The sequence below is a fragment of the Haliotis rubra genome, unplaced genomic scaffold (genome assembly GCF_003918875.1).
Source record: "Haliotis rubra isolate DU_JTF1 unplaced genomic scaffold, ASM391887v1 Scf28, whole genome shotgun sequence".
NCBI lineage: Eukaryota > Metazoa > Mollusca > Gastropoda > Lepetellida > Haliotidae > Haliotis > Haliotis rubra.
The window spans coordinates 467,174-494,024 of NW_025766891.1; positions in this window are offsets into that span (position 1 = coordinate 467,174).

Consider the following 26,851-nt stretch of genomic DNA (forward strand, 5'->3'; position numbering starts at 1 on the left):
ACAGCTGGACATTCATAGTCCACTTATGCTGATTCTAATCTTTTTGGATCATGGGCAAGTTCAAGGCTTATGATCTTGGGTGCATTGTTTGCTTAAGCCTTGCCACAGGTGTCAGTACAACAGAATATAATATGTCCAGTCCCCTTTTCAATAAGTTAGTAAATTTTGAAGATGTAGAGATGCCAGCCACTCCGATTTTGGCGGAGTTACTCCGAATTTCAAATACAAAATCTGCACTCCGATTTCTCTTTAAAAAACTCTGATGTTTGAGAAAAAATTTTGAATTTATTTTTACGGTATACAATTTCGTAAGTCACTGGTGAGTTATATGAGTGAACACTGGTAAAAGCATTCAGAAGCTTAGCGTGTGATCCATTGGGTGTCGATTGTGTATATTGGGTGTCGATAGTGTATATTGCATCTTATTGATGATGAAGTTCCAGAGAGTTTTTCCGAAGGCATGTCATAGTCCGTATGAAAGTGAAACAATATGGCAGAGCAGACCATGTGCTCACCCCCAACTCGCACCTTTCAGCCAGTCATTACTCCGTTTTCCTTAGATTCAGGGTTGGCATCTCTGCACCATGAATTAAATCCGACTATGTAACAGCTTGCTCTATAATATTGACCACTTCTAGACTCGAGTATATAGGGAGTCTGCCCTGTAAAGTGGATGGAGATTAATTTGGAAACCTAGTCTTGAATATAATGCATTATTAAATCTAGAAGATAACCCAAGAGTTTACACTGTGAATTATATCCAGTTACTTAACCAAATCCAGCTACTTGACCACTTGCTTTAGAATATTTACCACTTCCAAGTCTTGTGGATAGGTTAGTCTAACCCTTAATAGTAAGGGGATAGGTCGTTGACAGGTCAGCTTGGGGTCTGTGTTGGTTGGTTTGTTATCAATATTCCAGCTGTAGGGTGAGTGCTGTGTCAAGGAGGGGTTTACATTGCAGCATTAACTGTTACCATTCCAGATGAGCAGGGGTGGAAATAACCCATTGCCCGACGCCCGAGTCCAGTGTTTTTTCTGTTGGGCAAGCAAATTTGTATATCATACTGTACCGGAGTCCAGTTGACTTTCCAATATTAATTATGCTGTTTATTTAAAAAAGCAACAAGAAAACGGCCCGTATAGTGGAAAAATTATCAGGGCAAGTGATTTTACATGTGCCACTGTACCGGAGTACACTAGCAATTTTAAAGTTATTTCCAGCCCTGATGAGAATGTTGAGATGTTACGTAACTTTGGTAACATTCATCGTTTTGCACGACACAGAATGGACACTGAAAGCATAAATGCATTCTGTGGAATGTTCAATAAAATTCATTTTTCCATTTTCTTGACATGAGGTGTAAAGTTCTTCTAAATAAAGATGCTGCTATTCTTACAGATCAGTAGAGTACACAAGGTCAGGAAGAATATTTTGAGAAGTGGTCTTCAGCAACTAATGGTTGCCGTAAGAAGCGACTAACGGGATCGGGTGGTCGGACTCTCTGACTTGGTGGACACATGTCATCGTATCCCAATTGCGTAGATCGATGCTCATGTTGTTGATCACTTGATTCTTTGGTCCAGACTCGATTATTTACAGACTGCTGCCATATAACTGGAGGGGCAGTGGGTAGCCTAGTGGTTAAACCGTTTACTTGTCACACCGAAGAGCCGGGTTCGATTCCCCACATGGGTACAATATGTGAAGCCCATTTCTGGTGTCCCCCGCCATGACATTGCTGAAATATTGCTTAAAGCAGCTTAAAACTATACTCACTCACTCACCCATGTAGCTGGAACATTGCTGAGTGTGGCATAAAATTAAACTCGCATATTTACAGATTGCTGCCATATAGCTGAAATATTGCTGAGTGCGGTATAAAAATAAACTCACTCACTCACTCACTTTTCAGAACTCTTGAAATAAGTATTTGGGATCCATAGTCTCCAGGTCACGTTAAGACCCTGACATTACTCAGTTTACTGAAAGTGAATCCCACAAGTCAAACTAGCTGGCGTTTTACCTGGCTTCAGATTACTGGGCAGGTGACAACTCAGTGTACATACTGGGTGAAACTGTAGATGTACATTGTATACTGATAGTGGTGGCTTTTGCTGCAAGTGGTTAAATGTGTGATGAAGTAACCTGTAGCGTACTGTGTAGCTCATTATTTTTTTAGATCACATTATTCATGCGATAAAGTATTTTGTTTCAATCGTAGTGGTATGTAATAAACTTATTATGAAATCGTCATGAATATTTACTCTTCAAAGTGAGTGAGTAAGTTTTTATGTTGCTATTAGCAATATTCCAGTAATATCACAGCATTGGACACCGGAAATGGGCTTCATACATTGTACCCATGTTGGGAATCTTAACCGGCATAAGGGTAGCCTAGTGGTTAAAGCGTTCGCTTGTCATTGGCATGCACGGGTTTGATTCCCCACATGGGTACAATTTGTGAAGCCCATTTCTAGTGTCCCCTGCCGTGATGTTGCTGGAATATTGCTAAAAGCGGCGTAAAACCAAACTCAGTCAGTCAGTCAGTCCTACTGTTGTATCTGTATGAAAAAAGAGCTTTGAAATTATCTATGGAAAATTTGTCTGATCCAGATCATGTTCACAGTGAATTTTTCAAGCTTCCTTCTGGATTGAGATATTTAGTACCGGGCTTTAAAACCAGTATAGGTGAAAACGCATTCATTCCTCTCAGCATTCGTCTTTTAAATGATCGTTAAACATACATGTGTGTATATTGAGTGCACTTGTTATCCCCCGCCAAGCGTTTTGCGGGGGGTATTAAAATGGACTCCGTCCATGCGTGCGTCCGTCCGTCCGTGCACTTTTGTCTTTTCCGGAGCAGAACTCTAAAACTGTTCACTATTTCTTCACCAAATTTGGCACATACATAGATCTGGTGGTGTATTGGTGCCTTTTGGTAGTTTTGGAATTTTGAATAAAATATTTTTGGCGTTTCCATGGCAACAATTTCGACTTAGACTGAAATTAGTGGTAGTGATCTTTTCCGGAGCAGAACTCTAAAACTGTTCAATATTTCTTCACCAAACTTGGCACATAGATTGGTCTGGTGGTGTACTGGTGCCTTTTGGTAGTTTTGGAATTCTGAATAAAATATTTTGGGCATTTCCATGGCAACAAGTTTGACATAGACTGAAATTGGTGGTAGTGCTATTTTCTGGAGCAGAACTCTAAAACCGTTCACTATTTCTTCACCAAACTTGGCACATAGATTGGTCTGGTGGTGTACTGGTGCCTTTTGGTAGTTTTGGAATTATGAATAAAATATTTTTGGCGTTTCCATGGCAACAGGTTCGTCTTAGCCTGAAATTGGTGATAGTGCTCCTTTCTGGAGCAGAACTTTAAAAACCTTTCAATGCTCTCCTTCCACTTTTCTATATACACACCTAAATATTTGACATAATCACCACACCCGTAGACATAATCATGAAGAGTATTTTGCCATTGCGGGGGATATTGATGACTTTGTCTTCTTGTTTCTTTTGCTCAAGAGCTCTGAATTGATGTAAAATGAATTCCTTTTGAGGTAATAAAGTATTTAATGTTCAATAAAATTCATTTTTCCAAATTCTTGACATAAAGTTCTTCTGAATAAAGATGCTGCTATTCTTACAGATCAGTAGAGTACACAATGTCAGGAAGAATATTTTGAGAAGTGGTCTTCAGCAACTAATGGTTGCCGTAAGAGGCGACTAACGGGATCGGGTGGTCAGACTCTCTGACTTGGTGGACACATGTCATTGTATCCCAATTGCTTTGATCGATGCTCATGTTGTAGATCACTTGATTCTTTGGTCCAGACTCGATTATTTACAGACTGCTGCCATATAACTGGAGGGGCAGTGGGTAGCCTAGTGGTTAAACCGTTTACTTGTCACACCAAAGAGCCGGGTTCGATTCCCCACATGGGTACAATATGTGAAGCCCATTTCTGGTGTCCCCCGCCATGACATTGCTGAAATATTGCTAAAAGCGGTGTAAACTATACTCACTCACTCACTCATATAGCTGGAACATTGCTGAGTGTGGCATAAAATTAAACTCACTTATTTACAGATCGCTGCCATATAGCTAAAATATTGCTGAGTGCGTTATAAAAATAAACTCACTCACTCACTTTTCAGAACCCTTGATATAAGTAGCCCATTTCTGGTGTCCCTCGGCTGTGATATTGCTGGAACATTGCTAAAATGGTGTAAAATGAAACTCACTCACTCACTTAAGATTGTTGGCTGTGTTTTGTATTACATATTTCCCTTTGGTCGCAGCGTTTTCCCAGTTCGTTCATTATTATCATGCAACCATGACAAGAAAAAAATATTTATTTCAATTTGGAAATTATTGGAAATTATTTCATAGCAATCCCAATTGCATTTCCTTTTTTTAAGAGTATATGTGTAATATCAGGCGTATACATACCAGCAACACAACAATACCTTCCCTTTTCCCCCTTGTCAGTTCTTAAAAATCAATTTTCTAATATCCTAATCATTGTTATGTTCAAGTGTTTTTTTTAATTATGTTCTAGTTATAAGCATGATGAAATCATAATGTTTCGTGTTTCAAATATAATTATCATGCTCATGTAGTGTTATAGCTCATATATATATTGTGATATAACTGCAAGATTATTTTTTTCAGATAAAAGTACAGCTTACTCCACATTGTCAGTGTTTCAACCATAGAGTATTAACCCATATTCTGTTGTCATAACAACAATACCTATGAAATTTCCACATTTTTCATTTTTTAAAATCAGATTTCAGTAATGTCTTCATTGTGCTGTGATATTCTAGTTATTACTGTGATAGCATAATGTAATTATTATAATATTACCATGATAACATTATCTAATTATTATAATATTACCGTGATAGCATTATCATTTTTCAGTTAGTTATGGACAGTGAGCTTATTATAAAATGGGTCTCCATGAGGAGTTTGTGTGTGTGTGCGTACATGCGTGTCTATGAATCACGATACATACAGATTACTGAATTTCATATTTCTGTCACAGATAATGAGGAAATTTGTGTTTTATTATTAACATCTCATCCATAGAGTATTTTTATAATGAAAGTATTATTTTTCATTTTTCTGTTATGAAAACAATAATACTTTTTAACTTTTTTACTTTACGTTTCTCAAAATATTAAATATGTCATGGGGACTGATGATTGAAATAAGACTAGAGTGAGTGAGAGAGTTTGGTTTTACGCTGCTGTTAGCAATATCCCAGCAATATCACGGCGGGGGACACAAGAAATGGGCTTCACACATTGTACCCATGTGGGGAATTGAACCCGCGTCTTCGGCGTGACGAGCCAACGCTTTAACCACTAGGCTACCCCACCGCCCCCATTGAAATAAGAGAAAATATGGGCCACTTCATATGTGTGTCCTGTTGGTAGTTACTTTGTAGATTTATTAGAATATCCATGAACATCCGGGTATGAATTGGCTTCAGCAACTGTATGGCTTCAGCAACTGTCACAAGAGGCGACTAACGGGATCACGTGATCTGGATTGCTGAAATGGTTGATACATGTCATCATATCCCAGTTGATAGATCGTTGCTCATGCTGTTGATCACTGGATTGTCTTGTCCGGGCTCAGTTATATTCAGACTGCCGTCATATAGCTGGAATACTGCTGGGTGCGGCGTTAAATAACAAATAAAAAATCGTCAGATCTGATATGTTATTTTTCCTTATCCTGACTCATGCTCTTTTGCTTGTCTCCTTCCTCTTGCAACATAGTGGAACACTTGTATCTCCCTAATTGAAGTTCCTTCAATGTAAAATCACTAATTAGTACACCACGAAGTTACCTCCCTTCCACAAGCTGCTGAACGAGGGCTTCACCTCTACCCATGTGCCTCACTCTCTCCTTCTTCTTCAGTGAGCTGGACGGAGAGCTTCTGTGTCTCCGACACACTATATCCTTTGATTATATTTAGTTAGTTACCTCGTGATAGAGATCTATAGAGGTTTAGCTAGTATCTTTCAACAATTATATATTGATATTTAGTCGCGGTTTCTACTGTTTATGCACGGACGCCGCGGTTGTTTCAGTGGATTACGCTTGATAAAAATTCTGTACTGTTGCACATTACGCTTTTTATTCTGCTGCTGATCCGCATTTAATATGCCCTAGCTGTACTGCGCCATGTTTCATGTGATTCACGCTGCAGCTGCGATACTAATTTATCCAATTCTACCTTTAATAAATAATTACTTTGGCGCTTTGAGACGCCGCAGCAGATAGGTCGCTGATGCAGAGTCTAGCCATGACTGATACACCTGAACCCTCGCCAGTCTACTGTTGTTGGTCGACTCCTCCCGCCTGGTGTTCCGCTAGAGTGGTGGAGAGGCGGGGACGAGTCCGCCTTCTAAGAAGCGCCCTGCTTCCCCAGACATCCCATCGCCGCAGTCAAGACTAGAGGGTTTCTACTGCATCTCAACGCTAATTCTGAGGGGAAATCAACGGTCTACTTGAACTTTCTCAGCCGAGATTGTTCCCGCCGCAGATTTAGCCTGTATGATGATCAGCCGATCATCATACCTGATGTACATCAAAAGAATGACCGATGTCGATAACAGGCAACGAGACTTCGCGACTCCCCAGGGCAGCGCCGACCTCTGAGGGGAAATCAACGGTCTATTAGGACTTTCTCAACCGAGATTGTTCCAGCCGCTGAACTGGCCTCTACGATGATCAGCCGATCATCATCCCCGACGACGCCACAAGAAGCTTACCGGAGACAGCTACAGTGACATCAGCAGAGATCGCCATGCAGCCTGAGGTCTCTACACTGACGCCAGACGACTTCCTGAGGGCCCCGCCGCTAACATCGCAGAGAGGGCACCGACTAATTCGCCGCAGACCATCCCAGATGAACTTTTGCGCAAATCATGATCATGATGGAGGGCCACTACAGACTGGGAAGCAGCCAGCCCAAGGCCTGAGCCTTCGCTGAAGGTTCCAACGCAGACGACACCCCAGAGGCACCCCCATCAGCTGCAACAGCCACGACGAAGCCACCTTCGCTGGGAAGTCGCAGACCACCTCCACGGCGACCCAGATGTACAGCTCTTCGCTGGCCTTCGCTGGCGCGGATAGATCATCACCTTCCTCGGCTTCATCCTTAGATGCGGACTCAGACCATCAGACCTCACGGAAGCCTTCGCTGGTAGGTCAAATCGCCGCTCCCAGGACCGACGCAGAGGAAGCTGCTGAAGGCCTTCGCTAAGGCCTTCGCTGCGAAGGACACCTGACTACACAAGAGCTTCGCGGAAGCTATCAACATTCTCCTCACAGGTCTCCGAAGGTCAACCCATAGACGAGATCACCAACACGATCTCCGCCGCTAACCGCTACCGATCTTCTCGTGACATCACCACGCCGATCGCCTCACAGGTCACCACACAAGTCTGCACACAAGTCTACAGTCAGCTCTCCCCGAAGGCCACCACGACATAGAGATAGAAATACACAGTCCACCATCAGAAGAGCATCAACATCTCATAAGCGATGTTGGGATAGAAAATGATGGAGACATCATTTTCTCAGACGCTGAGATACGATATTGATGGTAAACAACCTAGATCTCTCACCTTCCAAGAGTGGCAACTCGGGCGCAGACATACCTGATAAAGGAAGACGAGGCAGACGCCATCACCTTACCTCCGACGACTGATTGCCGCGGTGCCACAGTATGTGGACACAGCCTACCATAAAGCCATAACAGTTCAAATGCCAAAGGCGATGTTCTTGGCATTAATAGATCTAGAACGATCAATGAGATTCTTATCACCAGATTTCGCGGACACCCACTTCTGAAGATGATAGGATGATCTACTCGGCTCTACTTATGCAGAACCAGCAAGAACCACACCCTGTATGAAGCTAACGCCATATATTGATCGGATTCTAGACACTTCGCTAAGGAAGTCCCAGGCCACCTCCGCTGGGAGCTAGAGCCTCACCAGTTACAAGGGACGCCACGGAGGAGTAGCGCTTCACCGACCCCACATATTGCTGAGTGCGCGTAAACAAAACACTCACTCACTCCTGTTGAACACAGAGGTCGCTCATGGGCAAGCCATATATTATATATATATACTGATCGGGTCTGATTCGATACCTTCGCTAAGGTCGCTAAGGCTAAGTGGCTCCAAGTCTACCTCACACAGGAAATCTAGAATGGATACTTCGAGAGCTTCATGCTAAGTCTCCGGCGCCCACCGAGGAATTCTCCTCCAAGGTCTCCATATATTAGCCACTTGTCATATATAGCTACTCGCCAGTCCGTTTCAAGACATCGCATAAGTTGTCTATCAACTGTATGCCATATGCCGCCTATAAGCCTACGCCAAGACAATTGCACAGGCTATTTACAACACAGAACGCCGCTATATTAATTAATCAACGACGCTGCAGAGATCTTCACAGAAATCAACTTTTCCGTGATAGATTGCTAGAATATGCAATCCCGACTACGATACGATTATCTACATGCGACCATTACGCAGATCTGCAGACAATTCAATATCGAATTGAACAGCAGCCTTGTTACAGCGCAGTATAACTCATAATCGCCAAAGTTTCTGAGAAGAAATATGTACAGGTTCAGCTTTAATTCTACAATTATGACGATACATTCATGTATACAGTCTACAAGCTGACAACTTGCAAGTTTATTGTACCTTTATATAAGGAAGTCGGAATTATATTCAAAACTGAAATTACATTCACGACAGCCAGGAAAATAACCTACCCAGCATTAATATTACAGAGCGAGGTATTTCGCCGGAGGTTTCACAAGCTTACCTTAACCCTCAAACACGTGGTCACTGGGTAACTTCGAAGCTACGTGAAGACCGACGATTATGCTAATATCAACGACGGCAAGATTTTATACAAGGTTTTTCCTGCTACACCGGTGACATCACAGCTGGGTATTCTACAGAATCAAAATGCCTTGTTCTGATTGGACCGCATTGGACAACAAACTACCACGCGAGAGGTCGATCTTAGTTCACAGTTCAAGACTTACGCTACAAGTGACAACTATATATCAGTGAACGAGCAAGCCTCCTTACAGTCCAGTTAATCTGAACCTTCATGATTGGGCTGCTTTCTTCAGGTTAGAGGCCTCCCCTGTCAAGTTAGGACGAGGCACGGCAGTCAGGCAATTTTACATAAAGTTCAACGAGGACAGACACACCTGGTTATGCACCTACATCGCCAAGGACCTCGCGAGCTTAATAACCTAGACGACGGGATACAAGTGGATCTAAATCCACAGCGCCTCAGACTACAGCTGAATTTCATAATCAAGCTACTAACACAACTAGATGGTTAGTAAACCTACTTAAACTTTCTGATTGGAGAATTAAAACGAAGTTTCACCCTCCAACTTGGGGATCTGAATATAGTGTTCCAACACCTCACAAGTGAGGTTTATGAACACGCCTGGATGACATACTTGGACTCCATGATACGATGATTCTATCACGATGGCCAGCAAGAACACTGTAAATTTATCTCCACCGAACCAAACAGAAGGGAATAATACAACAGATTATTTCCTCTATCATCAACTTACACGAAATGAAATCTCACGCACTATATCTCCGCTTGATCAGAACTGTCATACTACGCGCATACAAGACGGATGGACCTAATCCGACCCTCCATGAGCTTTTAATACTCATGATATTAGAGCTTAACTTCTACAATTGATCTACACAATATTATTTGAAATAATGGAGGCTTTATTTTCTGAGATCCGATATGGTGGTTGCCAACCATTATCTGAGAGATATCATCACCGAGGACGCCTCAGGTATCCACCAATTCGATCCCATGGTCCTCGCACAACAGTTGACAGTTCCTCGAGAAGATAAGTCAATCTTACAGATTTTTACTTATCTTATAACAGTACTAAATAGCTACATGCTATATATAATTTGCTTAAGTTCTTTTTATCATCACAGTACTATGATTATTACATCATACAATATATAAGTTAACAACTCTACAGAGTTGGTTATTATATATTTACCTTAACTTAATTATATCTTCAGCATAGTACTATACTCAGATTGTAAAAATATATAAGCTAACAAACTCTACAGAGTTTGGGGTTTATATCATATCAGTATATTAGCTAACAAACTCTAAAGAGTTTTTGCTAATTGGCTTAAGTCTCATCATATCTTAAGCAATATGGTTACATTATAACATGTATTAGCTAACAAACTCTACGGAGTTTTTTGCTATTATATATGTAACTTAAGCTTATTCATATCTTAAGCTAATACTATGTTTATATCATATAGGTATATTAGCTATCAAAACTCTAAAAGAGTTTTTTGCTATTATATATTTGGCTTAAGTTTCATCATAATTTAAGCTTTATGGTTACATTATAACTTGTATTAGCTAACAAACTCTACGGAGTTTTTGCTATTATATATGTAGCTTAAGGTTTCCTTCAAAGCTCAATAATATGTTTATATCATATAAGTATATTAGCTAACAAACTCTACGGAGTGTTTGCTATTATATATGTAGCTTTAGGTTTCCTTCATAAACTCAATACTAGGTTTATATCATATAAGTATTTTAGCTAACAAACTCTAAAGGGTTTTTTGCTATTATACAATTAGCTTAAGTTTCATCATATCTTAAGCAGTATGGTTACATTATGAAATGTATTAGCTAACAAAACTCTACGGAGTTTTGCTATTATATATATAGCTTAAGTTTAATTATATCTTAAGCTCAGTACTATGGTTATAACATAAAAGTATATTAGTTAATAAACTCTAAGGAGTTTTTTTGCTATATACATTTAGCTTAAGTCTAATCTTATCTTAAGCTTAGTACTATGGTTACATTATAAATCTATAAGCTAATAAACTCTACAGAGTTTTGGCTATTATATATGTAGCTTAAGTTAATTATATCTTAAGCACAGTACTATACTCATATTGTAAAAATATATTAGCTAACAAACTCTACAGAGTTTTGCTATTATATAGGTAGCTAAAGCTTATTCATATCTTAAGCTCAGCACTATGTCTATATCATATAAGTACATTAACTAACAAACTCTAAAAAGAGTTTTGCTATTATATAATTAGCTTAAGTTTAATCATATCTTAAGCTTAGTACTATGTTTATAATTTAAAGTAATTTAGCTAACAAACTCTAAGGAGTTTATACTAGATATTAACAAGCTTAAGTCTATTAGTCTTAAGCATTGTATTAATGTTATATATACTTTATCATAATAAGTACATTGTAATAACCTTTATATGGCAGCTGATAAGTTAGCAGCAGGAATTCATCAGTTCAGTGCCTTTATGAAGTTCCCATAGGGTTATTACAATCATCACAGTTCAAATCACTAATTATTAAAATCCAAAGTATTATATATTCCCACCTCCAACTGCTGGATTCTACAAGCAAAAAGAGCATGAGTCAGGATAAGGAAAAATATGTAATTTTTTGAGTAAAATTGATATTTTATACTTATCCTGACTCATGAGGTCAGCCCTCCCATCCTCCCCAAATAACACTTTGGATTTCCCTGTAAATTCAAATGTTGGGCTCAGTATATGAGGAGAGAGTGAGGCACATGGGTAGAGGTGGCGCCCTCGTTCCCGCGCTTGTGGAAGGGAGGTAACCTGTGGTGTACTAATTAGTGATTTTACATTGAAGGAACTTCAATTAGGGAGATACAAGTGTTCCACTATGTTCTAAGAGGAAGGAGACAAGCAAAAGAGCATGAGTCAGGATAAGTATAAAATATCAATTTTACTCAAAAATTACATATGGGTTATTGTGTGGACTAGTACCCTGGTTGCTTAGACAGTCTTTGAGTCATTGGTCAACCAGGCATTGCCCAAAGCAACCTTTTCCCAAAGCAACCTTTTTGCTTCGGACCCCCACTGCTTCCCCAACCAACACAGACAGACAGACATGCTTCGCACCCCCACTGCTTCCCCATCCACCACAGACACTCAGTGAGACAGACAGACAGACAGACATGCTTCGCACCCCCACTGCTTCCCAATCGGCCACAGACAGACACTCAGTGAGACGGACAGACAGACACTCAGTGAGACAGACAGACATGCTTCGCACCCCCACTGCTTCCCCATCCACCACAGACACTCAGTGAGACAGACAGACAGACAGACAGACAGACAGACAGACATGCTTCGCACCCCCACTGCTTCCCAATCCACCACAGACACTCAGTGAGACAGACAGACAGACAGACAGACAGACACTCAGTGAGACAGACAGACAGACATGCTTCGCACCCCCACTGCTTCCCCATCCACCAGACACTCAGTGAGACAGACAGACAGACAGACAGACAGACAGACATGCTTCGCACCCCCACTGCTTCCCCATCCACCACAGACACTCAGTGAGACAGACAGACAGACAGACAGACAGACAGACATGCCTCGCACCCCCACTGCTTCCCCATCCACCACAGACACTCAGTGAGACAGACAGACAGACAGACAGACATGCTTTGCACCCCAACTGCTTCCCCATCCACCACAGACACTCAGTGAGACAGACAGACAGACAGAGAGACATGCTTCGCACCCCCACTGCTTCCCCATCCACCACAGACACTCAGTGAGACAGACAGACAGACATGCTTCGCACCCCCACTGCTTCCCAATCCACCAGACAGACACTCAGTGAGACAGACAGACAGACAGACAGACATGCTTCGCACCCCCACTGCTTCCCAATCCACCACAGACAGACACTCAGTGAGACAGACAGACAGAGAGACATGCTACGCACCCCCACTGCTTCCCCATCCACCACAGACACTCAGTGAGACAGACAGACAGACAGACAGACAGACATGCTTCGCACCCCCACTGCTTCCCCATCCACCACAGACACTCAGTGAGACAGACAGACAGACAGACAGACATGCCTCGCACCCCCACTGCTTCCCCATCCACCACAGACAGACGCTCAGTGAGACAGACAGACAGACAGAGAGACATGCTTCGCACCCCCACTGCTTCCCCATCCACCACAGACACTCAGTGAGACAAACAGACAGACAGACAGACATGCTTCGCACCCCCACTGCTTCCCAATCGGCCACAGACAGACACTCAGTGAGACAGGCAGACAGACAGACAGAGAGACGTGCTTCGCACCCCCACTGCTTCTCCATCCACCACAGACACTCAGTGAGACAAACAGACAGACAGACAGACAGACATGCTTCGCACCCCCACTGCTTCCCCATCCACCACAGACAGACAGACAGACAGACAAACATGCTTCACACTCCCACTGCTTCCCCATACACCACAGACAGACACACACACACTCCCATATGCATGCATTCACACACGCATGGACACACACAAGCACTCATGCGCGCACACACACAGATTATGAAGTGCATAGGGACCTAAAATAACATCCTTGTAATCACGGTAATCTGTCCATTTTCTGATTAGCTGCATGAGACTAGTGATATCTATAGGTTCTAAGTGGTTTCTTCCTGGCAACCAAGACTGTGTTCTAAATGTGAGGTGCTGCATAATTACAGACAGTATTTGCCGCGAGCCTTTGTTAAGTGTCTAAAGCGATGATGCTGTAGTTCGGAGATCAAGGTGTAAAGTCCATTCTTGTGTTCCACACAATGTTTTCGTGGACAAATACTGAAACTACATTAAATCATGCTCACTGTGACCAAATATGGATGATAATCTGAGATATGTATTGTATCACACGCCATGAACATAATTCATTTGTAGTGTCACAGAACCGTGTTAACATATCAGAACATTATCATGTATTGTCATGTGTATCCGGGTTTCATGATAAACAAATGCATATTGAACAACAAAACACTGTTCTCGAAAAATAAACTCAGCTTTTGTAGTTTTATTTCAGCCAGAGGCAACAAGTGATTGACTGCAATGTACGAGAGACTTTTGCCCTAAAGCTATAATTATATCTATTTTTTATGGCTCATCTCGTCATAAAAACACACTCAACATCTCTCCAAACTGTCCACTAAATCATATACTGCTCAAAACATGTTAAGAAACACACAGATCATCATGGTTGTGTGTTGAATATTCCTTGCCATCACAGATGAACAATTGTCTCAGTCAATTATTAAGTCATCTTTTACATTTATGAGGAATATATAAAACAGAGGGCATAAACGTACTATAACCCAGTTACTTTACACCAGTTCAACTTGTGACTGCACATCCCTTTGAGAACGTCTTAAGAGAGTACAGGTGGTTCTGTGCTGGTTTATCCTCACTGTGTCACATGTTTATCAAGGATAGAAATACTTTGTTTTTCTAAGCGGCCTTAGGGCACCAGCAAATATTTTAGATGTGCCTTTCAGAAATCGAGTATGCCCACATGTTTTTAGAATAAATGACAATGATGATAATCATTTGAAATTTATTGTTAAATAAAAAAATGGGTTTATGAGCATTCAATTATGTATGGTATTATTCAATTTGGAAAAAAAAAATTGTTTTGGGGATTAAATGACTAAATGTGAGTTATGTCTCTAAAACATTAGGCTTGTCAATAGGCACCAAGAACATTTTTAAGCGTGCCATTTCAGTATTTTCTGTGCCATGGCACACTAATATATGGGGTATAATGAACCCTGTTTATACTGATATGGCCCCCCAGGAGTCCCCTTGTTTTGTTGTTTGACATGCCCGATTGCTTCAGTAATTAGGAACAAAAGGTGCCTGCACTATGAGGAGACCCGGATGTGCTATTGTTTCTAGTATGCCGCGGAGCAATCTTTATTATCACAATTCTGCTGAAAATTGGACCCAATTGAGACAACGTTTCTACTTGTATTTCACCGTTTTCTGTATTGCGATCCGCAAGCAGGCTTTTACCTTGGCCTACTAAAATAGCAAGGCCAACAATTTCTAATTTTTAGTGTCCTTGCAGAAAATAAGAAGGTCGTGTGAATTAAAAAATTGTTTACTGTGCTGTAACATTATAAAAAGTGAATGGAAAAAAAGTCATAGGAAAAAGTCATTAATTTTAAAATTTAGGTTCAAATGTGTTAGGGCTGTTGATGATAATATTGTTATGACTTGTTAAATAAATACATTATCAATACTGACCTTTTTGAGTTTATGACTTTTTTCCTATGACTTTTTTTCCTACAATCTTATAAAATTGTTTTATTTACAGGAACTGTGTATTTCTTTCAAGGATTAGGAATGATTATTTTTATTGTGAATTTTTCAGAATGCAATCAATATTTATTTCTGTGTCCAAATTATACTTTTGTGTGTAATCAATGCCCATTTCTGCAGCATGTGAAACCATGCACATATTTGAGATATGAGTCAGTTTTGGGGACGTTTATATTCCTGATGACCTAGTTCCTTGACTCTCTTTACCAAGCTACGTGCTTCCGTTATCAATTTGACCGAACATGATGAAATGCATGGAAATACTGTGAGGTTGGCATTGACAGGATTATGAAGTTAAATATGGAACAAAAGATCAAAAAAGTGGTTGGTCATCTTAACAGTTGCAGGAATACTAGACATTTACCAAATAAGAGCTTGATACATTTGTACAAATAAAATAGAAAAGGTATTTTGTCATTAGCTGCCTTGAAATTGTTAGCTTAGTAAAGGAAAAAAGGATGTAATGCATTAATCATCAGACTTTCTTCCCCACCTTTCTCCCTTCCAAACTGGGCAGTGGGGTAGCCAAGTGGTTAAAGCGTTCACTTGTCGTGTTGAAGGACCCTGTTTGATTTCCACATGAGTAGAATGTGTGAAACCCATTTCTGTTGTTTCCCCCCATCCCCCTTGTGATCAATGCCAAGAGCTCTCTCTCTCTCTCTCTCTCTCTCTCTCTCTCTCTCTCTCTCTCTCTCTCTCTCTCTCTCTCTCTCTCTCTGCACTATCTCTCTCTCTCATTATCTCCTCCAGAAGAATCTCTCTCTCTCTCTCTCACTCTCTCTCTCTCTCATCAAATGTGCTGCTACTATGTTTGAAACAAGGTTTCCCCCACAATCTTTAATTTTCATAATGAACATTGATTACAGTTGTAATATAATGGGGCGGTGGGGTAGCCTAGTGGTTAAAGCGTTGGCTCGTCCTGCCGAAGACCCACGTTCAATTCCCCACATGGCCACAATGTGTTAAGCCCATTTCTGGTGTCCCCCGCCGTGATATTGCTGGAATATTGCTAAAAGCGGAGTAAAACTAAACTCAGTCAGTCAGTGTAATATAATGGACTCAGACCCCCTGACTTGCATGAACTGTAATTTGGCTTGATCGAGTCAAATGATCAGGAAGTGCATGTCCTATATAAACATACACACATCTACCCAGGGCATGGACCTCTTGACTTGCATGCTTGGTGAAGTGGGTTATGATGAGATGGGGGTCACACAAGGAAAAGCATGACCTATATATAATACTCTCTTGTCTGTTTTTCTGTGTCATTGATATTTGATCAGTTACCTGGTCTGACCTGGATGTTATGGTGGAGTGGTTGTTGTGGTCCAGTGGTCATTAGCCCAGATTATAACAAGTACATGACCTATATACAGAAATGCCAACCTCTACGATTTTATCATAGTCACTACGTATTATAGCCTCAAACTACGCCAATACGATATCATTAGAAACTCTACGAAACCTATAGAAAATTCATTAAAATTCGGATATATAGACAAAAACATATATTTTCGTCTATTAAATACATTTTCGCCAAAAAGAGACGACGTGAAAAAAATCTAGTGCTGATAATTTGGAAATCTACTGTTGGATGTATGTGATTTTGAAGCTTCACTCTTGATTAGTGTCATATTATCTTTCTCAGAATCCATCATGATTTTAAGTATTTAGTTGACTACTAATTTTATGGTCAAACTACTAATTTTGATCCTTGAAACTACTATTTGCAACACTTTGGGGTCGGCATTTCTGTATATAGCAAGAAAAAACATTGAAGTAAACATGCAGGACTGTGTGACCCTAATTTTGACTCTGCTAAAAACCTGTGAAGGTCCGGGTTTGAATATTGAACTTCAGTAACCCATGCTTGTCGTAAGAGGCGACTAACGGGATCGAGTGGTCAGGCTCGCTGACTGGGTTGACACATGTCATCATATCCCAGTTGCGTAGGTCAATGTTCATGCTGTTGATCACTGGATTGTCTGGTCCACACTCAGTTTTTTACAGACCGTCGCCATATAGCTGGAATATTGCTGAGTGCGGTGTAACACTAAACTCACTCACTCACTTTGCTAAAAAACTAAAGATGTGAGACGATTCTGTAGTTAATGCTTCATTATCTCCCCACACTATCTGAACGCCTGGCTTGCTTCAACTAACGCTACAGTAGTAGAGGAGGCAGTGGGGTAGCGTAGTGGGTACAGCATTTGCTTGTTGTGCAGAAGGCCCAGGTTCAATTCCCATATTTATTACCTTTGAGAGTGAAAATATCAGGATTAATATTTTTCATACGATGCACTAGGGCAAAATATCATTTTGTCATGGTGACGTGACGTCATGAACAATGCTATGATGTCACGTTCCTTCTGTGACGTTGCGTTCTACATGCGACGATGGCTGGTAGCATGCCTATGTTTGAAAGTAGATTTGGGTTTATTTTCCTCAATTTGATGACTTCGGTAATAAATAGAATATTATTTTTGTGCCCATATTATGCTATGTTTACGGCACTCCTGCCTAAATAACGTATGTCCCTCGCTCTTGCTCGGGAAATACCAACATTTAGCCACTCGTGTCATAAACATAGTATGACATGAGCACTCATATAATATCCTCTATGTATACAATATCTAGCCCATTTCTGGTGTCCCCAGCCATGATATTGCTGGAATAGAGCTACAAACACAACTCACTCAGTAGTAGTAGAGATTGTCAGATTCAAGGCACTAGAGACTTCAGTAGTAGAGTGTGCCAGGTGCTTAGTCCTTAAACACAAGAACAGTTTGAAGTTTGTTATGAATAAATTTGTCAACAATTGTAATTTCATAGACAAAGACATCCCCTCACAGAAACGTGGACAACACTATGAATTCGGTCTGATCACTCAGCAGAGTAATGTTATGCAAGCCGTACCTGCTCTATTATCAGCCAATGAGGAAACTTTGTTAAGATGTTAAGCCAATTCATTGCCATGGAATCATGTGTAATATGTTTTAATGGGTAGGTCTGAAAACTACAGAATGTAGGGTTCTGGGTTACTTTACCTGTAGAATGGTTCCTTCACTGGTACTTGTACAACTGAATCCCGTTATGTTACTTGAACCAGTGTTGAATAACATTTTGAAATTCAAAAGCCATAAGTTTGTTGTTTAACGCAGCACTCAGCAATATTCCCGCTATATAGTTTGTAAATAACCGAATCTGAACAGACAATCCAGTGATCAATATCATGAGCATTGATCCACGCATTTGGGACACAGTGACATGTGTCAACCAAGTCAGTAAACCTGACCTCCCGATCCTGTGAGTCGCCTCTTGAGACAAGCATGGGCTGCTGAAGACTCAAAACCCATAGGGATGCGATGACATGCAGTTGACTAATCACAGATTTGTTTTATTTCGTTCTTTTTCTTCTCTTGTGCCTTGGATGAATTACTTGGTTGTTTTTAACACCTGTAGGAACAGACCAGCTGAGATATGACCAGGTGGTCTATTTCTGTTAATCTTTTGATCACACTGGCACGCTTTCTGACCCAGGATATAGGCTACTAATCCCACCTTTATCAGGTAAGCTATATAGGTTCATGTAGTAGTCTTATTTCAGTTTAAGAAAGCATGATTCAAGTTAAGTCTTAGTGTTTTTAGTGATATTTATTAATCACCCATTGAAGATACTGCAGTGTAATAGTTTTACAGCAATATTACACTAGTGTAACACCGCTAGACGTATGATGTCATAATGGTTTACAGTTATGACGTCACAATGCTAATACCTCTGTCACAGTGGTATTAGACCTTGCTTGACTCGTGGAAAGCTGAGAGTCATCACACTCTAGACAGTTTCTATCAGTTTATTTTGGAGAGTAATAGACAGAATACTAAACTCGCTTCCTTGAAATACCATTTTTATTAAACTCGTGAAGGATTTAGCATCAAACTCGCTTTAGCTCGTTTGATACCAAATCATTAACTCGTTTAATAAAAATGGTATTACACGGAAAGTCGTTTAGTATCCTCTATTTATTAAACAGCATTTCATATTGGTGTTTTAAGCCATAATGGTTATGTCAAGTTGACCTGAAGTCTAATCATTGTATTCCTTTGAGCGGTTAGTGAGTGAGTTATTATTGAACGTCACATCGGCAAGCGGTTAGTGAGTGAATGTTAACAGCATTTAACTATTTCAACGACAGAACATCAGAATTTGTTTTGTTTGTTGTTGAATGTCACACTCAGCAATATTCCAGCTATATGGCGGCGGCCTGTAAATATTCGAGCCTGGACCAGACAATCCAGTGGTCAACAGCATGAGCATTGATCTACACAATTGGGATATGATGACATGTGTCAACCAAGTCGGCAAGGTTGACCACTCAATCCCGTGAGTCGCCTTTTGAGACAAGTATGGGTTGCTGAAGACCATTTCTAAACCGGATCAGAATTCTGAATGCTCTGAGTCTAACCTGTATAAGATTTGAACAACGTGCGTTAAGCTGCATTCTCAGCTGTGAGATCACTGTACTAGTCAGTTAACTGGCTGCACACAAACTGTAAAAACAGAATCACATTATCACATCCGTTATGTTGTTTCACTAATTACAGATGTTATTTATCACAATGATGTACTTACATGGAAGCATGAAGCGTGGAAAACAGACAGGAAAACTGGAAGATTTCGTAACAAATGGAGAATCTCTTCTACTTTTAGATATGAATATGGTTGTAAATTTTATGTAATTTGTAACAAGTTCCGTCCATGTAGAAGAGCAGTGGCTGTTCTACATAAGATGTAACTCCTCAAAGAGTTGAAACTGGAAAATATTATAGTCGGCCTTTATCTGAAAGAATTTGTTTTTGCTTTGAAGATTTTATTGACAATGACTGTCACATTTTACTGCAATGTCCGTTATATCATGTTAAATTTTCTAATCTTAACCTAGTCCAAGTGTACTTAGTTTGAAGAAGGTTTTATGCCCTTTAACGATAAGATAATGTCACTTTTATACTGTCATGCTGACTGTCCTTAATAAGTGCCCAAACCTGCCATAATATCTTTATAAAATGTGCTGTCATCCTGTTTTTTCTTATCTACTGTATTTTAACGTAATTGTTTATGGATTTATCTAATACCCCATGTTTATAGTTTCTTTCATGCATAATAGTCCCCTGTAATTCCATATGAACTGGCTCAACTTTGATAAGAATGTATCTGTATATTTTTAAGTATCAAATGTTGAGGTGAAACAGTAAAATATCTGTCTGTCACAAACTGTAATCCCTGAGCGTCAAGCAGTTTGTTGCTTGACAGCTTGAGTTATGAAAAGCTTTATCCCGTTACTTCCAGTGTGCAATTCACATGAGGAAACTAGAGCTCGTATATTAACAACTTTTGAAAAAATATGTAACTTGCCCATGTTCATGGGCCTATTATAAGTAAGCATAGCTTTAATGAAGAACAGGTAGTGTACTGTATGTCGCTGTGTAGGAAACCACCCCACGTAAAAGGTGACCCCTGTATAACCTTTAAAATCAATGCCAAATTTTATTGTCCCAAAAATGATTCTGAACAAAACACATCACCATCGCACACATGATCCCAATATTCAGAATAAAAATGGATTGCCTTCTGTTTTTTTTTATACCATGCTTGATCAGGGTGCCGTTGTACAAAGCGATCTTAACGCTAAGGTGACCGTAACTCCCATACCCTAACATAGACTTAAGGTAGTCTTAGCGCTAAGGTTGTTTTGTACAACAGCACCCTGGTACTTGTTTTTTTCCCTTAATTCCTTTGAACAAACAGCTGCCAAATCGCACACACTTTTAATGAGACATGGAATACTACTGTATAACACACAAAGGTTCTTCTTCATACAGGGGGTAACTGTTACTTTCAATGTTAGTTAATATGCAGCATCAATTCCACAGAATAAACTACATGTGTTAGTCTTGACAGATTCAAATCCTGCATATGACCATTTGGTGATACACTGACTGACTGACTGATTGACTGAGTTTGGTTTTATGCCGTTTTATGCCGCTTTTAGCAATATTCCAGCAACATTACGGCGAGGAACACCAGAAATGGGCTTCACATATTGTACCCATGTGGGGATTCGAACCCGGGTCTTCGGTGAGACGAGCAAACGCTTTAACCACTAAGCTACCCCACCGCCCTTCAGTGATACACAATGTCAGTGATGGAATGAATGATTCTTCATTGCCATTCATAATAGTGTCTTGTCAAAGACAAGGGTGCTGTGGGTTAACATGTATTGACAGAAAAGGTTTTAGATAATGCTGAATTGTTGACTCTCCATTACCACCAAATGTTTGTTGGAAACAATGACGTCACACTCAGTTCCTCCATATAACTGTATTACACTCAAATTAGTAATTCAAAATCATTCACAATAATTCACAGTACAGCGACCAGCACAATGCAGAGGCTATCCATGGCAAGTGGGCAGAAATGGCATGCAATCTAAAAAGATGCAAAGTTACAAGCAGACGTCAAAAAGTGTGCTTTGGGCTCTTATCCTTTGTAGACTAGAAAAACAATTCAACCTCAAGGGTACTTATCTGGACGATCATCGAGTTGTTAGTAATCTCCCTAAAGAATGGATAAAGGTGATAGACAATTCTAAACCTACATGTGTCTACGATCTTAGGATGAATAACTTTCTAATGGAATGGACTAAACCATCAAAGGGATCTCGGAAGATATATGATATACTTGTGCAAAATAATTATCTCCCTATTATTTGTAGTAAATGGCAACGAATGTTCTTAACTGACTTAAATTGGAAGGAAATATTTAGTCTTCCTAAACAATGCTGTAGAGATATCAAGCTACAAGATTTCCAATATAGATTTTTGCATCGCATTATATACACCAAAAAGGAATTATTTAAAATGAAGCTGATCGACAGTAGTATTTGTCAAAGATGTAACAATGGAAACGAATCGATTGTGCATGTATATTTGGAATGTCCACAGGTTCGTCATTTTGGTACAATCTGGAACAATTTTTGAGACTACATCTGTGTTATGAGATTCAGCTTAATCTTAATCCATCCTCTTTGGTATCCATGGGACCGCAAACTTCAAACTGGTGAGGGACGGTGGGGTAGCCTAGTGGTTAAAGCGTTGGCTCGTCAAGCCGAAGGCCCGGGTTCGATTCCCCACATGGGCACAATGTGTTAAGCCCATTTCTGGTGTCCACCGCCGTGATATTGCTGGAATATTGCTAAAAGCGGAGTAAAACTAAACTCAGTCAGTCAAACTGGTGAACCACATTCTTTTGGCCAGAAATATATATATATATATAAAAGTTGTATTAGAAATGAATCTCTATCTTTCAAATCTTTTATTGCTACCTTGAAAGATATTTTTCAAGTTGAGAGATATGTTGCTAGAATAAAAAAACAAATAAATGAATGTCTGAGCACCTGGCTACCAATACTTACAATATGGACTGGTGTGTCATGACTCTTCAACATGCTTAAAATACAATTTTGAGATAGTGAATTACAATATGTGTCAATTCACGGATGGAAAAAGATATACATATTTATATGCATAAGCTGTATTAAAAATATGATATTGTCCCTAAAATCCTCCATCGCTTCTTTGAAAGATAGGTTGCCAGAATGAAAAACCAGCCAGACGAATGTGGAGTAAACAGGCACCCATTACACAACATGGTCTGATGTGTTATGACTCTTCAATGTATACAATCTATGATCTTTGTGCAGTAATACTTGAATGTATCTACTCATGTTTGAAGACTGATGTGTTGTGAACTGTCAACATGTACAAGCTTGTTTTAGGCATGACATCTGTATAATAATGTATGAATGTTTCTACCTCTTGGTTACCCAGAAGGATATGGTGCTATTATGAAAACAAACCAAATGAACCCAGGAGCAAACAGTAATATTACCCATAGCACCGACTTACCTAATTGCTCGAGCTTAGACAATCCGCAATTATACAACTTTGTTTGTATGATTTTTGTAATGTTGTAACTAGATATGTCACCTGTCAACGTGTATGATTTTTGTATAGAGTGAATGTGCCTACTGATGTGAATAAAAAAAAGAAAGAAAAAAAGAAAGAAAAAGAAGGTGTGATTTGTCATCTGCTGGACTGGTATATTCTGGACATTAAGATAAGACCTGGTTTGGGCTTAAACGTGTCAGTCTGCTGGCATATCTGGAGAATTGAACTGGGGGGGGGGGCAGATACAGTCCTCATAAAAACATCTAGTGACTTAATGTCTGCAATGTGTGTGAGAGATGGTCACTAAACAGTAATGATTTGTCAAAAACTGCCAACTTAAATTGGATGGAGGCAAAGTGGCACAGCATCCATCAGTAGATAACTTAGTTCTAAGACCCTATCAGTGACAGTAGATAACTTAGTTCTAAGACCCTGTCAGTGGCGGTAGATAACTTAGTTCTAAGACCCTTTCAGTGACAGTAGATTACTTAGTTCTAAGACCCTGTCAGTGACAGTAGATAACTTAGTTCTAAGACCCTGTCAGTGGCGGTAGATAACTTAGTTCTAAGACCCTTTCAGTGACAGTAGATTACTTAGTTCTAAGACCCTGTCAGTGACAGTAGATAACTTAGTTCTAAGACCCTGTCAGTGGATTTAGATAACTTAGTTCTAAGACCCTGTCAGTGACAGTAAGTAGATAACTTAGTTCTAAGACCCCGTCAGTGACAGTAAGTAGATAACTTAGTTCTAAGACCCTGTCAGTGACAGTAGATAACTTAGTTCTAAGACCCTGTCAGTTACAGTAGATTACTTAGTTCTAAGACCCTGTCAGTGACAGTAGATAACTTAGTTCTAAGACCCTGTCAGTGACAGTAGATAACTTAGTTCTAAGACCCTGTCAGTGACAGTAGATTACTTAGTTCTAAAACCCTGTCAGTGACAGTAGATTACTTAGTTCTAAGACCCTGTCAGTTACAGTAGATTACTTAGTTCTAAGACCCTGTCAGTGACAGTAAGTAGATAACTTAGTTCTAAGACCCCGTCAGTGACAGTAAGTAGATAACTTAGTTCTAAGACCCTGTCAGTGACAGTAGATAACTTAGTTCTAAGACCCTGTCAGTTACAGTAGATTACTTAGTTCTAAGACCCTGTCAGTGACAGTAGATAACTTAGTTCTAAGACCCTGTCAGTGACAGTAGATAACTTAGTTCTAAGACCCTGTCAGTGACAGTAGATAACTTAGTTCTAAGACCCTGTCAGTGACAGTAGATTACTTAGTTCTAAAACCCTGTCAGTGACAGTAGATAACTTAGTTCTAAGACCCTGTCAGTGACAGTAGATTACTTAGTTCTAAGACCCTGTCAGTGACTGTAGATAACTTAGTTCTAAGAGCCTGTCAGTGACAGTAGATAACTTAGTTCTAAGACCCTGTCAGTGACAGTAGATTACTTAGTTCTAAAACCCTGTCAGTGACAGTAGATAACTTAGTTCTAAGACCCCATCAGTGACAGTAGATAACTTAGTTCTAAGAGCCTGTCAGTGACAGTAAGTAGATAACTTAGTTCTAACACCCCCGTCAGTGACAGTAGATAACTAAGTTCTAAGACCCCGTCAGTGACAGTAGATAACTTAGTTCTAAGACCCTGTCAGTGACAGTAGATAACTTAGTTCTAAGACCCTGTCAGTGACAGTAAGTAGATAACTTAGTTCTAAGACCCTGTCAGTGACAGTAAGTAGATAACTTAATTCTAAGACCCTGTCAGTGACAGTAGATAACTTAGTTCTAAGACCCTGTCAGTGACAGTAGATAACTTAGTTCTAAGAGCCTGTCAGTGACAGTAGATAACTTAGTTCTAAGAGCCTGTCAGTGACAGTAAGTAGATAACTTAGTGCTAAGACCCCGTCAGTGACAGTAAGTAGATAACTTAGTTCTAAGACCCTGTCAGTGACAGTAGATAACTTAGTTCTAAGACCCTGTCAGTGACAGTAGATTACTTAGTTCTAAGACCCTGTCAGTGACTGTAGATAACTTAGTTCTAAGACCCTGTCAGTGACAGTAGATAACTTAGTTCTAAGACCCTGTCAGTGACAGTAGATAACTTAGTTCTAAGACCCTGTCAGTTACAGTAGATTACTTAGTTCTAAGACCCTGTCAGTGACAGTAGATAACTTAGTTCTAAGACCCTGTCAGTGACAGTAGATAACTTAGTTCTAAGACCCTGTCAGTGACAGTAGATAACTTAGTTCTAAGATCCTGTCAGTGACAGTAGATTACTTAGTTCTAAAACCCTGTCAGTGACAGTAGATAACTTAGTTCTAAGAGCCTGTCAGTGACAGTAGAGAACTTAGTTCTAAGACCCTGTCAGTGACAGTAGATAACTTAGTTCTAAGAGCCTGTCAGTGACAGTAGATAACTTAGTTCTAAGAGCCTGTCAGTGACAGTAAGTAGATAACTTAGTTCTAAGACCCCGTCAGTGACAGTAAGTAGATAACTTAGTTCTAAGACCCTGTCAGTGACAGTAGATAACTTAGTTCTAAGACCCTGTCAGTGACAGTAGATTACTTAGTTCTAAAACCCTGTCAGTGACAGTAGATAACTTAGTTCTAAGAGCCTGTCAGTGACAGTAGATAACTTAGTTCTAAGACCCTGTCAGTGACAGTAAGTAGATAACTTAGTTCTAAGACCCTGTCAGTGACAGTAGATAACTTAGTTCTAAGACCCTGTCAGTGACAGTAGATAACTTAGTTCTAAGACCCTGTCAGTGACAGTAGATTACTTAGTTCTAAAACCCTGTCAGTGACAGTAGATAACTTAGTTCTAAGAGCCTGTCAGTGACAGTAGAGAACTTAGTTCTAAGACCCTGTCAGTGACAGTAGATAACTTAGTTCTAAGACCCTGTCAGTGACAGTAGATAACTTAGTTCTAAGACCCTGTCAGTGACAGTAGATTACTTAGTTCTAAAACCCTGTCAGTGACAGTAGATAACTTAGTTCTAAGACCCTGTCAGTGACAGTAAATAGATAACTTAGTTCTAAGACCCTGTCAGTGAAAGTAGATTACTTAGTTCTAAGACCCTGTCAGTGACAGTAGATTACTTAGTTCTAAGACCCCGTCAGTGACAGTAGATAACTTAGTTCTAAGAGCCTGTCAGTGACAGTAGAGAACTTAGTTCTAAGACCCTGTCAGTGACAGTAAAGATCTTGGTACTAAGACCCTGTCAGTAACATTAGATAACTTAGTTTTAAGACCCCATTAGTGACAGCATATACCTTGATGCCAGATGTTTTTTTAATGTTTCAAACCCCTGTGGTGTGAACATTAAACTTTTGAGCATTTGGCATTAACTTTCTTCACTAATAACAGCAAAACACTACCTTTGAAAAAAACAAGAGTCTATATTTCTTCAAGGATTCTGGTTGAATTTCTCACACCAATTCTGTCAGTACAATTGTGTGATTGTGTTTTCTGAAAATACTTCGCCAATTATTTCATCTTAATATTGAGTATTATTACCTACGAGGGCGAAAATATCGGATATCAT